The sequence below is a fragment of the Hemicordylus capensis genome, chromosome 5 (genome assembly GCF_027244095.1).
Source record: "Hemicordylus capensis ecotype Gifberg chromosome 5, rHemCap1.1.pri, whole genome shotgun sequence".
Lineage (NCBI taxonomy): Eukaryota > Metazoa > Chordata > Lepidosauria > Squamata > Cordylidae > Hemicordylus > Hemicordylus capensis.
This window is the reverse complement of record NC_069661.1, coordinates 84,470,521-84,485,219: the sequence shown is the minus strand read 5'-3', so window position 1 is coordinate 84,485,219 and position 14,699 is coordinate 84,470,521. Positions and strand designations below refer to the sequence as shown.

At 42.4% G+C, this 14,699-nt stretch overlaps 1 protein-coding gene across 23 annotated transcripts in view; it reads right to left on the bottom strand.

The window, feature by feature from the left end:
* TENM3 (teneurin transmembrane protein 3) overlaps positions 1–14,699 on the bottom strand; it is a 2,371,016-nt gene that overhangs the window by 841,772 nt on the left and 1,514,545 nt on the right. The gene's annotated exons all lie outside the window — the stretch shown is intronic.

The window sequence follows — 14,699 nt, the reverse complement described above, 5'->3', positions numbered from 1 at the left end:
TTCCTCACAAGGCTGTTGTGAAGACTGCAGTACAATAATGTATGTGAAGCACTTTAAGCAGTCTAAAAAACACATTAAGTGCTAAGCTGTTGGTTGCTGTGTTTTGTAAGGTTACCAACATAATGTTGATAATGATCCTCTAGTCAAGCGCCCTGGTTCCAAAAGTGGCACACTGGGTTTCCCAACTTTGGGTTTCCAGATGTTGTTGGACTACAGCTAGGGATTATGGGGCTTGCAACCCAACATCTGAGGATCCAACATTGGGAGCTCATGGCTTACCAAATGTTTCCAAGACTTTCTCCAGCAGGGCATGACACCAGCACCTGGGGCTTTTACATTGCCTCTGAACAAAGAGGCTCCATTTAGCTATCATATCTCCTAGGTGCCGATAAGACAGTCCTTTAGCCAACCTAAAAGTCTGGGGTGGGCTGCATCACAAAAATGGGAGTGGGCTAGGTTATATGGCAACAGACCAAGAGCAATGCCAACTACCCCCTCTCTCTTAGCATCCGCCACACCACTGTACATACAATCTCTCTCCTGAATGTCAGGATGATGAGTACACTAATGAATGGGTGGAGAGAACCATTTACTGTTTATTGACATTCATTCATTCATTCATTCTATTTATATACCACCCTTCCAAAATGGCTCAGGCTGCCAAAATGGCTTCCAAAATATCTTTACAACAAGATAAAAATAATCAAAACCAGTTAACAGTTAAAATCAAAACTATAAAAACAGAATAAAACCAATTGAATAATTAAAACAGCTAAAAAACCCTCAAAAACCAGGACAACCATTTAAAACAATTTCAGATAGTTTTTCAGCCATTTAGAAATGCTGGAAGGCCAGGCCAAACAGATAGGTTTTAAGGGCTCTCCTGAAGGACAATAATGATCTTGAATTACGGATTTCTGCCGGGAGCACATTCCATAGCCCAGGAGCAGCTACAGTGAAGGCCCACTTCTGAGTCACCACCAGACAAACTGGTGGTAACTGGAGACAGATTTCCTCAGATGACCTTAATGTGTGGTGGGGATCATGCAGAAGAAGGCACTCTCTAAGATAACTCAGACCTAAGCCATTCAGGGCTTTAAAGGTAATAACCAGCACTTTGTATTTTCCCCGGAAACATATTGGTAGCCAGTATAACTGTTTCAAAACAGGCATAATATGGTCTCTCCAGGTTGCCCCAGAGACCAATCTGGCTGCCACATTCTGAACTAACTGAAGTTTCCGGACTACATACAAAGGCAGCTCCACATAGAGTGCATTGCAATAATCAAACCGGGAGGTTACCAGCTGATGCACCACTGTTTTGAGGTCATCCTCTTCAAGGAATGGGTGCATCTGTCAAATCATCTGAAACTGATAGAAAGCACTCCTGGCCATGGCCTCCACCTGAGATACCAGGGTGAGGCCTGGGTCCAGGAATACTCCCAAGCTGCGCACCTGCTCCTTCTGGGGGAGTGTAACCCCATCCAGCACAGGAAGATCTAACTCACCCCTCAGAATCTGAGCCCCCACAATGAGCACCTCCATCTTGCTTGGTTTCAGCTTCAATTTGTTATCCCTCATCCAGCCCATTATTGCCTGTAGGCAGACATTTAGAGAATGAGTGCCATTTCCTGAAGATGAAAAGAAGAAGTAGATTTGGGTGTCATCAGCATACTGATAACATCCAGCACCAAATCTCCTGATGACCTCACCCAGCAGTTTAATGTAGATATTAAAAAGCATTGGTGACAGAATGGAGCCCTGGGAGACTCCATATAACAGCTCCCATTTTGAGGAGAAACTGTCACCAAGCTCCACCATCTGGAATCTACCCGAGAGATAGGAGCGGAACCACTGCAAGGCAGGAGTCACAGATTGAAACTGATCCAATCCAATACTGCAAGAGGGACACTGGACACCTCCTCCATAGACTTTGCAGAAATAGTGGAGTCCAAGTCGGTTTGAATACCTTAATTTAACCAATTAAGCAACCACAACAAAAATGTATAGCAAAAGTTTTATGTCAAACAGAAAGAGAACCAACAAATTTTAAAAGGCTGAGAAAGCTTGGTTGAAAAGATGGGTATATGGTTAAAAGGCTGAGAAAGCTTGGTTGAAAAAAATGACCACTAATGTCATTTCAAACCAGACAACAGAACGGCATATATGGAGTTTCATCTTAGGATTTAATAATATAAGTAAGCCTCTGAAGGGCTGGAAAGCACTGCTTCCTTTATTTTTTGTCCTTACTTTTAAAAATGTTTCTTTTTAAAATCTTCCCCACTCAATCAGTCACAGTCATTTAACAGCAGCAGCAGACTCACAGTAACGGAATGATATTATGCAGCCTGGTATCCCCCCATTTCACATCCCCTCATTTGAAATTTGCAAAACCCCCTCCATTTTTGCTTACTTTTTAAATGTTTCTTTCCCCCCTCTTCCCACTCAGTCAGTGCCACCAGCAGACTTACAGAGTGACCTCCAGAGAGATATTATGTACAGCATTCCTGGGTCCTGGCCAGCACCAGCAGCCTCACTCTGCTCAAGCCAACCACCCCACCCCCTCCACCCCCTCTCGCTACTTGCCTCGGTCATGGCCAGAGCTCCCCACATGCCCCCCACTCCACCCGTGTGCCTGCATAGTGTTGGAGGATAATGGGATACGTGATAGTTGCTTGCGCTGATGGGATTTGTGATCACTCTTAAAAACATGCTCAAGCTAAAATATTTTCCTGCTCTAGCTTAAGTGCTTAAGTTGATGTGATATTAAGTGTACATTCGGCTCTTTGTAACAGGATGCGGTTTGTCGCTGTCTGTCTCTCTGAGACAGGATATGGCTCAACCGCAAAAGGTTCAAAAAAGGGTGACTGTTTTGCTAAGCAGATACAAAATTCAGCTTTAGCTAAAGATGCTGACACGCCAATATGCAGTAACTTAGAAAATTGCAAGAAACAGGCCTGCCCTTTCTCGACGGGGCAGGAATAATACACGTGTATAGGAATGGTACAATAAGAGCTATCTCAGCAAATCACGGCTTGTATGACCAAGTGTATAACCATATATAGATATAGGAACCAGTTGAGCTAAAGTGTGCAGGTGCAAAAATAAATTGTAAACAGCATGCTATATAAGGATGTAGCCCCAAAGTCTCGGGGCGGCCGCCTTCCTTTGAGCTCTGTCTCATTACAATAAAGTTTGATTTGAAACTCTGATACTGGTGTCTGGCATTCTACCTAACCAAGAGACCCAAACCAGGGTGGGGAGGTAAGCCCCCTCTCGGCTTACCCACAACAATAGGGACTGAATAGGGACTGTTCTTGTTGGGACACAGACATGTGTGGGCTGGCTCTCTTCTGCTGCCCTGCTGCTAGAACAAAACTTAAGAAATAAGCAACACTTTATGAGATGTGGTGCCTTGGGATGAGGGAGAGTCTTTCTGGCATGTAGAAATGTGAACTCCTGCAAAGAAGGGGCCCCTGCTGCTGATTTTTCTGCCTCTGTGATGTCCTGGTGCAAGGCAGGGGCTCTTTAAATAATGAACATCCCTTGGAATAAGAGAGGTTTGGCAAGCCTGTGGAGTCCGAGCTTTTCTCCTTTTCAGGCTCATCGTCAGCCTGGGGCACTCATTGCAGTAGTGCAAAAGTCAACAGAAATGGCAATTTTCTGAATCAATGTCTCATAAATGCAACAAAAATTCACATTTCACAATAAACTTTCACTCCTCCCTGTCTCTCAACAGTCCCAACACACACCTTTGCCCTTAATAAATATTTAGATATAAAAAGAGGACTTTGGTAAATGACATTTTTCTTAATACAACATTGCAGTGTTGAACTTGAGCACAGTAGCACTTAATAATAATAATAATAATAATAATAATAATCTTTATTACGGTCATTGACCAGCACAAGTTGTAAAACAGTAATACTCAGTAGCACTTCATAAGGTTTAATTAATGCATATTAAATCATCTAGAAATTCATTGTAATCACAGATGCTCCCCTCCCCTCTATCAGTGATTTATGCATGAGCTCTTGTTGGGTGTTAAGTTGCAGTTCAGAAAAAACATCTTGCATCATGGTGAAATCTGCATATTCCCAGGAGCCATGCAGCCTGGTCTCAGCTAACAAAGCTGAAATTAAAAGCGATTCTGCTCTGCTTTTAAGTACAGTATATGAAACTTTTTTGGCTGCAACAATGATATTACCCACTCAATATGATTTATTTCTGAGTGCAGGTCATGTGTGCAGGATTGGGCTTTCAAGCAAGACTGTTATATCATTCCTTTTTGCAGGAATCTTTCAGCTCTGCCTTGAGGGGAATAATACCTCACAAATGCAAAATGGGACATACAGGCCAGCAAAAGACCCACTCATCAACCAAAACAGCTCCCATTTTATCAAAAGCTAAACCATGCAGCATTCCGCACCAATGAGCAATCAATGAATCAATTTTTAAAGCAAAAAGGGATGTTTGATACTGAAAAGAGCTGAAAAGTAATTGATGTAAAATTTAAGGGATCTTTTAAAACAAACAGAAAAAGAGTCTTCACTTAGGGAGATAAAAGCTAGCTTGCTTTACTTGCCTGAAGAAGATCCTAATGCCCTCCCTCCCATATAATCATGGCGCTCTCTCTCTCTCTCCGCCCCCCGCTCTCTCCCCAGTCCCTCTCATTCAAATTTCATTCTCCAACTCAGCCCACATCAGTCAGACTCACTCCCGAGCTGATTGCTGGTTTACTGCTTCATCACTTGCTTGGTTTGGGGTGAACACAAAAAAGCCACATTTTGGAGTACAGAGATGAGTTCAACTTTGCCTCACACAGAACTATGGGCAGGGCACAATCAGGAAATTAAAAGCGGAGAGCCAATCAACTCACTCCATGGAAGGAAGGAGGACAAATCAAGGCACTGACTGGAGAATGTGCTCGCCATCTCCTACAGTTTCCATTTAGCTGATTAGCTCTTTCTGATGCCTATCAAATGATCAGCCGGCCCCTCACCCCACCTTGCTTATTAAGCAGAGGAAAGGTATCAGAGCCTGTCTAGCCCTTCCCCCTCTTCCTCCCTGCCTGCTCCCTGATGGAGGATGCTGCTCTGAAAAGGGGGCCCCTGAGAACTCTTAGGCAATTTAATTAGCATACAAATGCTCTTGCTCTTCAGTTCTACAGATAACACCTTTTGTTTCTGCTGGCTGCCTGAGTGGAAGGCTGTAACATGATCTGCACTGCATTTCTTGCTGTCTACGAAAATGTTCAGGAGAAGCACTGAAAACAGGCTGAAAAAAGGTTGGCCAGGGCTGTGGGGGGGGGGCTTTTTGGGGGTGTCCTGTCTTCCTGTACAACCCATGCCCACTCCTGCTCCTATTCATTCATTGGTGTGTAGGGGGATATACCTGCGCTCTCCCCACCACCTTTCTAAGCTGTCACATTGATTTGAGCTCCACAGCTGCCTCCTCTCTTTCCACCCTCTGTCTTAAATTATACAAGGGTAGCTTGCTCCCTGACAGAAGTCAGGTGCTGTGGCTGGCTGGGCTCGTGTGGAGAAGAAGAGGTGTGGCGCATCTTCTTTGCTGCTGCTGCGGGGCTGGCTGCTGCTGCCGCTCCCCCGACCCCCTTCTCTCACAGACTCAGAGGCAGAGCTGCACAGCCTGCCTGCTTCAGACAGTCCTTGGCTAGCCCAAAGAAGAGTTCCATGAAAGAGGCAGGAGACTGAGGAGAGGTGGAGGGCTCAGCAGCAGAGCTCACAGGGCGAGGGGTGTGCCGGGAAAATGCCCTGTTGCCCAGAGGCCCACTCTGAGCCTGGAACAGTAATCCTATTTAAGTCCTGCTATGCTGACTCATTGTGGCAGGGTGGGGGTGTTCCTGGGAGGGATGAATGAAGTACGCGGGAGATATACTCCCAGTAGGGTCAACCAAAGCACGAAGGTTATCCCAGCTGCCCAGCTAAAGAAAGCAGGCATCTGTATTGGGCAGCAGCAATATAGGAAGATGCTGGAGGTGGACGATCACTTCAGTGACAATGAGAAAGGCATAATTTCACACTGTGCAGGAGGAGCCAATGGTAAACCACTCCTGTATTTTACCAAGAAAACCACATGGATAGACAAAATAGAATGATTGTCGATGTAGTGCCGGATGATGGGCCCCTCAGGTTGGATGGCACCCAATATGCTACTGAGGAAGAGCTGAGGATCTCTCAAAGTACCAATGGTGTTTATGAGACAGTTAGATTAAAGCCTTTTGGACATCTAGCGGCTGATGTTGCCATGCAGGAAAAGAATATATGAAGCTGCAAAGACAGAATTACAATGGGAACGTGGAACATAAGAAGCATGAATATGGGAAAGCACGACACAGTGAAAGATGAAATGAATTGACTACAGACTGACATCTTGGGCATCAGTGAATTAAAGTGGACTGGAATATGACACTTTCATCAGAAAATCATACCGTTTACTTCTCAGGATATGAGAAACAAAGAAGGAACAATGTTACTTTCATAGTCAGGAAGGATATAGCAACGACAGTTCTTGGGTACAATGTGTTCAGTGACCGACTAATATCATTTAGATTTTGTGGACAACCTTTTTACATAACAGTTCTTCAAGTCTATGCCCCAACGACTGATGCAGAAGAAGAGGAAGTTGATGAGTTGCTCAAGTTCAGTCTGAAATCGACAGAACATGCAAGCAAGATTTGCTGGTGCTGGTTGGAGACTGGAATGCCAAAGTTGGAAATGTTAAAGAGGAAAGCACAATCAGACTGTATGGCCTAGGAAACAGAAATTAAGCAGGAGAACGACATATTAGTTTCTGCCAAGCAGTGACCTCTTCATTGCTAACAAATTCTTCATACAACCAAAGCGGTGCTTATACACATGGACTTCACTAGATAGAGTACACAGAAATCAAATTGATTACATTATTGTTGTAAGGAGGTGGAAGAGCTCAGTTATAACAGCAAAGACATGGCTGGGGGCCGATTGTGGAACAGATCATAAACTGCTCATGTGCAAGTTCCAAGTCAAGCTAAAGTGGAAATGACATTTGTAAAGACCTTGAGGATGGAAATAGACATGGAAAAACAAGGAACGTTTTCCAAAAGATCTCTGAACTCAGAAGGAGGTTTCAGTTCAAATTGGTATGTTAAGGGATGCCAAAGGACAGATAGTAACTGCTTAAGAGAAGATCAAACAGAGATGGAAGGAGTATACTGAAAATCTGTACATCAGGAATGTCAACATCAAAGATATTCTAGAAGATATTCCCTACTTGCAAGAACTTCTAGTACAGGAAATAAAGTTAGATCAGCACTCCGGTCATTACCAGGTCAGAAGGCTAAAGGAATTGATGGAATAGCTACAGAAATATTGCAGGCAACAGAAGAAGAATCAGTCAAGGCTCTAACCAAACTATGCCAACAAATCTGAATTTTCACTCAAGGCACAAATGACCAGGCTCAAACTATCATACTTTGGAGTATGTGACACATTAAGACCCAGCTCCCTTGAGAAGTCCATAATGCTGGGAAAGGTTGAAGGAAAGATAAGGAGAGGATGACCAGCAGCAAGGTGGATGGAATTGGTAACGACAGCAATGAATGCACCACTGAAAGGCCAAATTGAAGACAGATCATCCTGGAGAGAATCCATCTATATGGTTGCTATAAGTCAACACTGCCTTGATGGCACTTAATCAATCAATCAATCAATGGAACAGATTCTGAGTTTGCACCGCCCCCAATTAGAATTTAAAAAGGGAAAAAAATAAAGTCTGGAAAGAAATATGTATATACACATTTCAAAGGAAATTCCATGTTTTCAAATATGTGTATGTGCACACACACAAACACACGCACACACAGTTTAAAAACAAAAACCATCACACAATTTTATTAACACACACAAGTTTAGTTGTTCTTCTGACAGTAAAAGTTCAGGTTAAAGATCTCCAATAGAGAGTTAAGCTTCATATGTGCTTCACTTTTTTCCTAGTCTTAACTGTACTACAAGTCACAGAGCTGACTGGAAGATAGGTAAGCAATTTACCCAGCTTGCTCCCCTCTGTTTTCAAGCTCTGTGATGCACACACAGAGATGCTGCTGCTGTGCAAGATGGCTGTCCTGTGTGTGCCGTTTTGTGCTTACCCATCTGTGCAAGATGGCTATTATGTGTGTGCCACTCTGTGAGGGCCATTCTGTGTGCTTAACCTTGTCAGATAGCAGGTTGTGCGCTGTTTGAAATATTCCCCAAACAAGTGGTACATGACCTGTGATCATGCAAAAGGTAAGCTGAATCAGCACAACCCTCTTCAGCAGCAGTATTGCTATGTGTCTTATAGCCCTACAGAGGCTCAGGGTCTGCACTGCCCACATTACGCTGTGAGAAATGTCAGCCACTGGTTAGTATATAGTACACTGTAAGCCTGTACAGTCATAGTACACTGTAGGGTCTGAATATTACTTCATATTAATATCAGTGGATCTACAGTGATGAGTGGGCAGAGGCATAACTAGGGATAATAGCGCCTAGGGCAAGCACTGAAATTGCGACCCCTGTCCAAACATATGACACCCATCTTTCAGATAACTTTACCATAATATCAGCTCAAAAATACAAGTCAAGCTCGTTAATCTTTTAATATTTCAAAAACTATATAGCAGTGGATGTAGCCAGACCAAAAAATGCTGGAAAACTACAAAACTCAGTATGCTGGGGCTCATGAAATACCCAAATACTATGTGGAGGTGTACTTGGAAAACTAAACAGAAGTGCCTGTCTAATTCTCTACTATGCATTGTAGCATCACTATTACATAAGTTTTAAAAATAAATGGAGAATTTGACTTTTCACAGATACTCTGAAAATAATTAAAGGATATGCAGAGTAAACTGTGTCACTACTTGGAATATATTCTAGTATTTCAGAAAGACAGTTAAAATGAGAGGAAGAGAGCAAGAAACTCCCAGTGGGCCTTAATACTAAGGATTTCACACTGATTCAAAGACAAACTCACCATTAGTAGCCACATTATTAAGATATCACATTTAACTCACTTATCACAAGAAGCAAAGTAAGAGCAAATTAATATAATCCTAGTTCATAAGCTTCAGCTCAGTATTCACAAGCCCTGATTCTCTGTACATAGTGCCAAACTGAATATGTGTACAGTGACTTATATTATATTAAATTAATTTTTTTAACCTGTAGCCCCTTCAGGGGGCTTCCTAAAGGCCATGGAAGGGGGTTCTGCAAAGGTTCCCCCTCCCCTACTGGCCTCTAAGGCCTCACAGGGACCATTTGAGCTTGTGTGGTGGCCATTTTTAAAAATAATTAAAAAAAAAATGGCAGATGAAAACAAAATGGCTGCTGGGCATGCTCAAATGGTCTCTGTGAGACCAGGCATGGCCTAGGGCCTCACAGAAGCCATTTGAGAATGCACAGTGGCCATTTTGTTTTCAGTGGCCATTTTTAATTTTTTTTAATTTTTAAAAATGGCGCCCCCTTCAAGTGGCACCCGGGGCACATGCCCTGCCTGCCCCACCCTAGATATGCCCCTGTGAGTGGTATTGCTTAATATCAGCCACTAAATATTAATAGCTCTTTAACATCTTTGATTTCTTGCTCCTTAAACAAAGATTATTGATTCAGGCTTATTATTGTAGAATCAGTTCTATAACAACAATTTCCTGACAAGGTAAACATGTGCAAAACACACTGACATTATGCAGCATTAATACTTGTCACAGTCTGATTTTGTTTGTATATTTTATTTTAATTTTTTCATCATGAATATTTCTCCTATATCTATGCTGATTCTGTGACCTGTATCTAATTCATGTTTTCTATCTGAGTCAGATGTTGACAATAGTCAATAGTGCATGCAAGCCGTATTCAAGCAACTTCTCATGGATAAGATGCAAACACATCTGTATTCAGAATTTGTCATCAGTACACCAATCTTTTGCCAGACATAGTGGAAAGAAAAGCTATGATATTGTCCTTTACAGACACATTAGTGACAAGAAAGGCACAATAAGCAATTTCCTCAAGTTGAATGGATCTCAAATAGATGTTCTAGACAGATTCATCAGACTCAGACAAGCAAAACAATGCAACTGTAGCTGCTATGCAACAGCCTGCAACATACAGCTGTGAACAAATAGCATGAAACAGTCCATTTTGTGCACTCAAATATAATAGTTTTGCCAAAAAACTTTAAATCCAACCAGTTACTCTTAAATAGAGGATTTATTTAATCCAGCATGATTCAGTACACAGAATTTTAGCCTTAAGTGTGGGATACTTTGCTTCAAATGCATTCTTTGCCATGGATTCATTGCATAACTGTAGGCAAGCCAATGTGCTCATCTGCTCATCGTTTGCTCATCTGCATTGGATTACTACTGATATGTCTGTCCAGAGTTGTTGTGAAGATAAAACACTGTAAAGATGGAACGTGCTTTATAGATTTAAAATGGTCTTTAACAGAAATGATATATCATAGTAGTAGCTATACTAGCAGCACTTAGGCTCTGCATAATTGTCATAATTAAAAAGAGAAAATATAGCAACACAGGAAGATAGGAAGCTGCCATATACTGAGTCAGATCATTGGTCCATCTAACTCAGTATTGTCTACACAGACTGGCATCGGCTTCTCCAAGGTTGCAGGCAGGAATCTCTCTCTGCCCTATCTTGGAGATGCCAGGGAGGGAACTTGGAACCTAGATAATCTTCCCAGAGTAGCTCCATCCCGTAAGGGGAATATCTTACAGTGCTCGTGCATCAAGTCTCCCATTCATATGCAACCATGGCAGACCCTGCTTAGAAAAGGAGACAAGTCATGCTTTTACTATAAGACCAGCTCTCCTCCCTAATATTCCTCCCTATATTTTTAAAATACATAAGGTGATATAGCAATAGCACTTACATTTATATACCGCTCTATAGCCAGAGCTCTCTAAGCGGTTTACAATGATTTTAGCATATTGCCCCCAACATTCTGGGTACTCATTTTACCGACCTCGGAAGGATGGAAGGCTGAGTCAACCTTGAGCCCCTGGTCAGGATCGAACTTGTAACCTGCTGGTTACAGGGTGGCAGTTTTACCACTGCGCCACCCTGGCATGGCCTAGGGCCTCACAGAGGCCATTTGAGCATGCACGGTGGCCATTTTGGTTTTGGCAGCCATTTTTTTAAAAAAAATTAATTTAAAAAAATGGCGTCCTCCTTAGAGTGGCACCCGGGGCACGTGCCCTGCCTGCCCCACTCTAGATACGTCCCTGAATTTAGGAGAGCCCTAAAGACCTACATGTTCGGCCTGGCCTTCTAGTGCTCTTAAATTGTTTTAAAGGGTCTTTGATGTTTGTGAACCGCCCTGAGCTATTTTGTAAGGGCAGTCTAAAAACTGAACAAACAAACAAACAAGGGAAATGGAGCCATCTTGAGCCCCTGTGCCATCTTAGAGCAATGGTAGGCGTTTCTGTCACTTTCCCTATAGAGCTCTATGGGGATAGTGCCCGGAAAGCTATACTTCTCTATGAAGCACGCACATCTTCCAAGATGGCTCTGGAGCTTGAGAGAGCTCCATTTTTCTTAAAGGATCCTGCCAGTGCTGGGCAAAATGCAGTACTACATGTTAGCAATAGTAGCATATGAGTAGTGTGAGGGGGTTGTGAAGAATATTGACTTCAGCTGAAGCTTCACACTGGCCTAAAAAACAATTAGGAAGTCATATGTAGGGTTAATGGCAGCCCTCACTGGATCCCAGGCCTTACAGTGTAGAACACTGAGGGAAGCTTTTAAAGAAAAGGGACAGAGGGAAGGAATGAATTAATCAGTGAGGGGGTTTCCATGGATTGGGTTGGTGAAAATGTGGACTCTGGAAGGCTGGTACAGATTTTGGCAGTTGGGCAGGAGTGAATTTGATTCAGGGGGGAAACACTGGGTTCCCCACCCCCTTTTGGGGGGAATAGCACAACATATTTTGAAGCCAATGTGATGTGAACAGGGGAAGACTTGCCCATCTCTACTTGTAACGGTTGCGATGATATTACTAGTTAGCTATTAATAGTATAGTACGTACTGTGGAAAAATGACTTGAATAGCAAACCAGAGGTTGCTGGTTTGAATCCCCGTTGGTATGTTTCCCAGACTATGGGAGACACCTATATCGGGCATCAGCAATATAGGAAGAAGCTGCAAGGTATCATCTCATACTGCGCAGATGGCAATGGTAGACCCCTCCTTTCTACCAAAGACAACTACAGGGCTCTGTGGTCGCAAGGAGTCAACATCGATTCAATGGCACACTATTATATACTATATACTATATACTATATTAATAGTATAGTAGCTACTATTAATACATAATAAATCTATTTTATATTATTAATGAACTATAGTAGTATTAATAAAGGACTTGAAATATTCTTAACAATAGTGCGAGAGAAATTGGCAATTTTTTGCAAGGAAACAAGCAATTAAACATTGTCAAAGCAGGACTAGAAGAGACAAATAAATCTGAAAAACAATATTTCTCAAAAATAAAATAGATCTACAGATATTTAAAATATCAGTATAACTCTACTGATGTTAGTAAATAATAATCAGATCATGTTACAAATGACTGAGCTGTAGATCTACATCATGGATTCTTAATGTTGGGTCCCCAGATGTTATTGGACTTCAACTCCCATAATCCCCAGCCACAGTGGCCTTTGGTTGGGGATTGTGGGAGTTGAAGTCCAATAACATCTGGGGACCCAACATTGAGAATCCCTGATCTACATCTTCTACTAAAAAGATCTATGTGTCTACTGAGCTGTACATCTGCATGTTCTAGGTGAAAATACAATCAAAATGTCTCCTGTGCATATCCTATGAAATGAATGAGAGCTGCACAAGTGGATCGCATCCTCAGAAAATATAAAAGCAGAGACTATGCAAGACTTCACTGTTGCTTTACTAAATATCAACTTTCTTTGTTTAAAGACACTGCTATTTCCCCAGGCAAATGGAGTTTCTATGCTTAGTTGATTCCGAGCCCTTCCTGAACCAAGGCTGCCAACTGTGTCAGAATGTACATTGTTTTGCAATATATTCAGTGTTCCAAAGGAATAAGTTGAGACCAACAAATTTAATACGTATTGTGAACTGTCAATTTAAAATTCACCTCTGGAAATGATGGGCAGTTACAAAACATGCAGAATTATTGTGTTTTGAGGTCCAGTCTTTTCCTTCTCTGCAGCCTTCTAAACATATGTTTGTAAAATCTCTCTGAGCAATTTTGAAAATGTGTTATATTGTCAGATGATTCATTAAATTAGGAAAAAAGGCAGGCTACTTAAAACTGGTGGGGCCACTTTAAGCAATTTGTAATACTTGTCATTAAAAAAAAAGAATAGCATTATTCAGAATACTAATGCTAAATAGATTAGAAGAGTCCAAATAATACACAGGAAAATGCACAAATTGCAGTTTAATTTCTCTCCCTTCTGAAAATTGATGTCAATGATAAATCAAATTGTGGGGTAAATGGATATGCGACTGACAATGTTTAGAAAATAATGACTAGTAAACTACAAAAAAGAGAGAGCAAGTCTTGCCCTTGAACTTGATTTGACTTTCTAGAGGCTGACATTTAAAATTCATACCATTTTAATTTTCATTAAAAAAAGAAAAGCAGCAAAAATTTCATCATTTTTTTTCATTGAATACATTAAATCTACATCCCTATTCAAGCCTTCTACCAAAACTTTTTACTAATGGAAATATTATCAGTGACTGCAATATTTCGAGCTGGGCTTGACCTCAAACCATCTTTGCTCGACGGGTTTGGGGTTGAAGTGGACCAGCTTTGGCCAGTCTGAGTTCAAAATTAGCTGGATCCTGGTTGAACCGAGCTGGGCCCGGTTCAAACTGAGCCAGTTCATAACTCTACTGATAAAGCAGAATCTGGAGATGATTCCCCTTTAACATTAAAAGGGGAATTACCTAAACCTTGAAGGGTGGGAGGAGATTCATTTACTACTGTACTAGTGGTAGCCAGGGAATGGCATCAGGGGCAACTCCCCATCTCCTCTGCTGGCCTCCCCCAGAGTATCCTGGGCTGCCAGGAGTCCGATTCTGGCTTTTGTGCATATGCAGGGGCCATCTTAGTGACCTCCACACTAGTCATTTGTGTGGTCACACAAATGTGACCTCCACTAGGAGTCATTTGTGTGGTCACACAAATGTGCAGAGCCCATTTGTGCGACCACACAGCTTGCATGGTCATGCAAATGGCCTCTGTGCATGCACGGAGGTAACTAAAATGGTCCCCATGCATACACAGAGGCCCAAATTGAGATGAAGAAGGCCTGAACTGGGCCGGTGGTGGCCCAGGCTACTCTGGGGGAGGCTGGCGGGGAGGGGGGAGCCGCCGCCGCCACCACTGTCCCCCTGGGGTGACCGCTGTCCCCCCCTCTAGTACTTGTAAGTACTAAATGACTCCCCTTTCACCCCATAGGTTAAGGGAACCTACCTTTCCCTTTACTGATAAAGGGGAATCATCACTGGACCCAAAACTGATCCAGGTCTGGTTCAACTGAAACCAAAACCATACAGGCCAGTCTGGTTTTGTGCACATCTCTAGACTGCAATGGGCATATTTCTAATGCGGATGGTTCAGTTGACCATATTGCCCACATGTGGCTC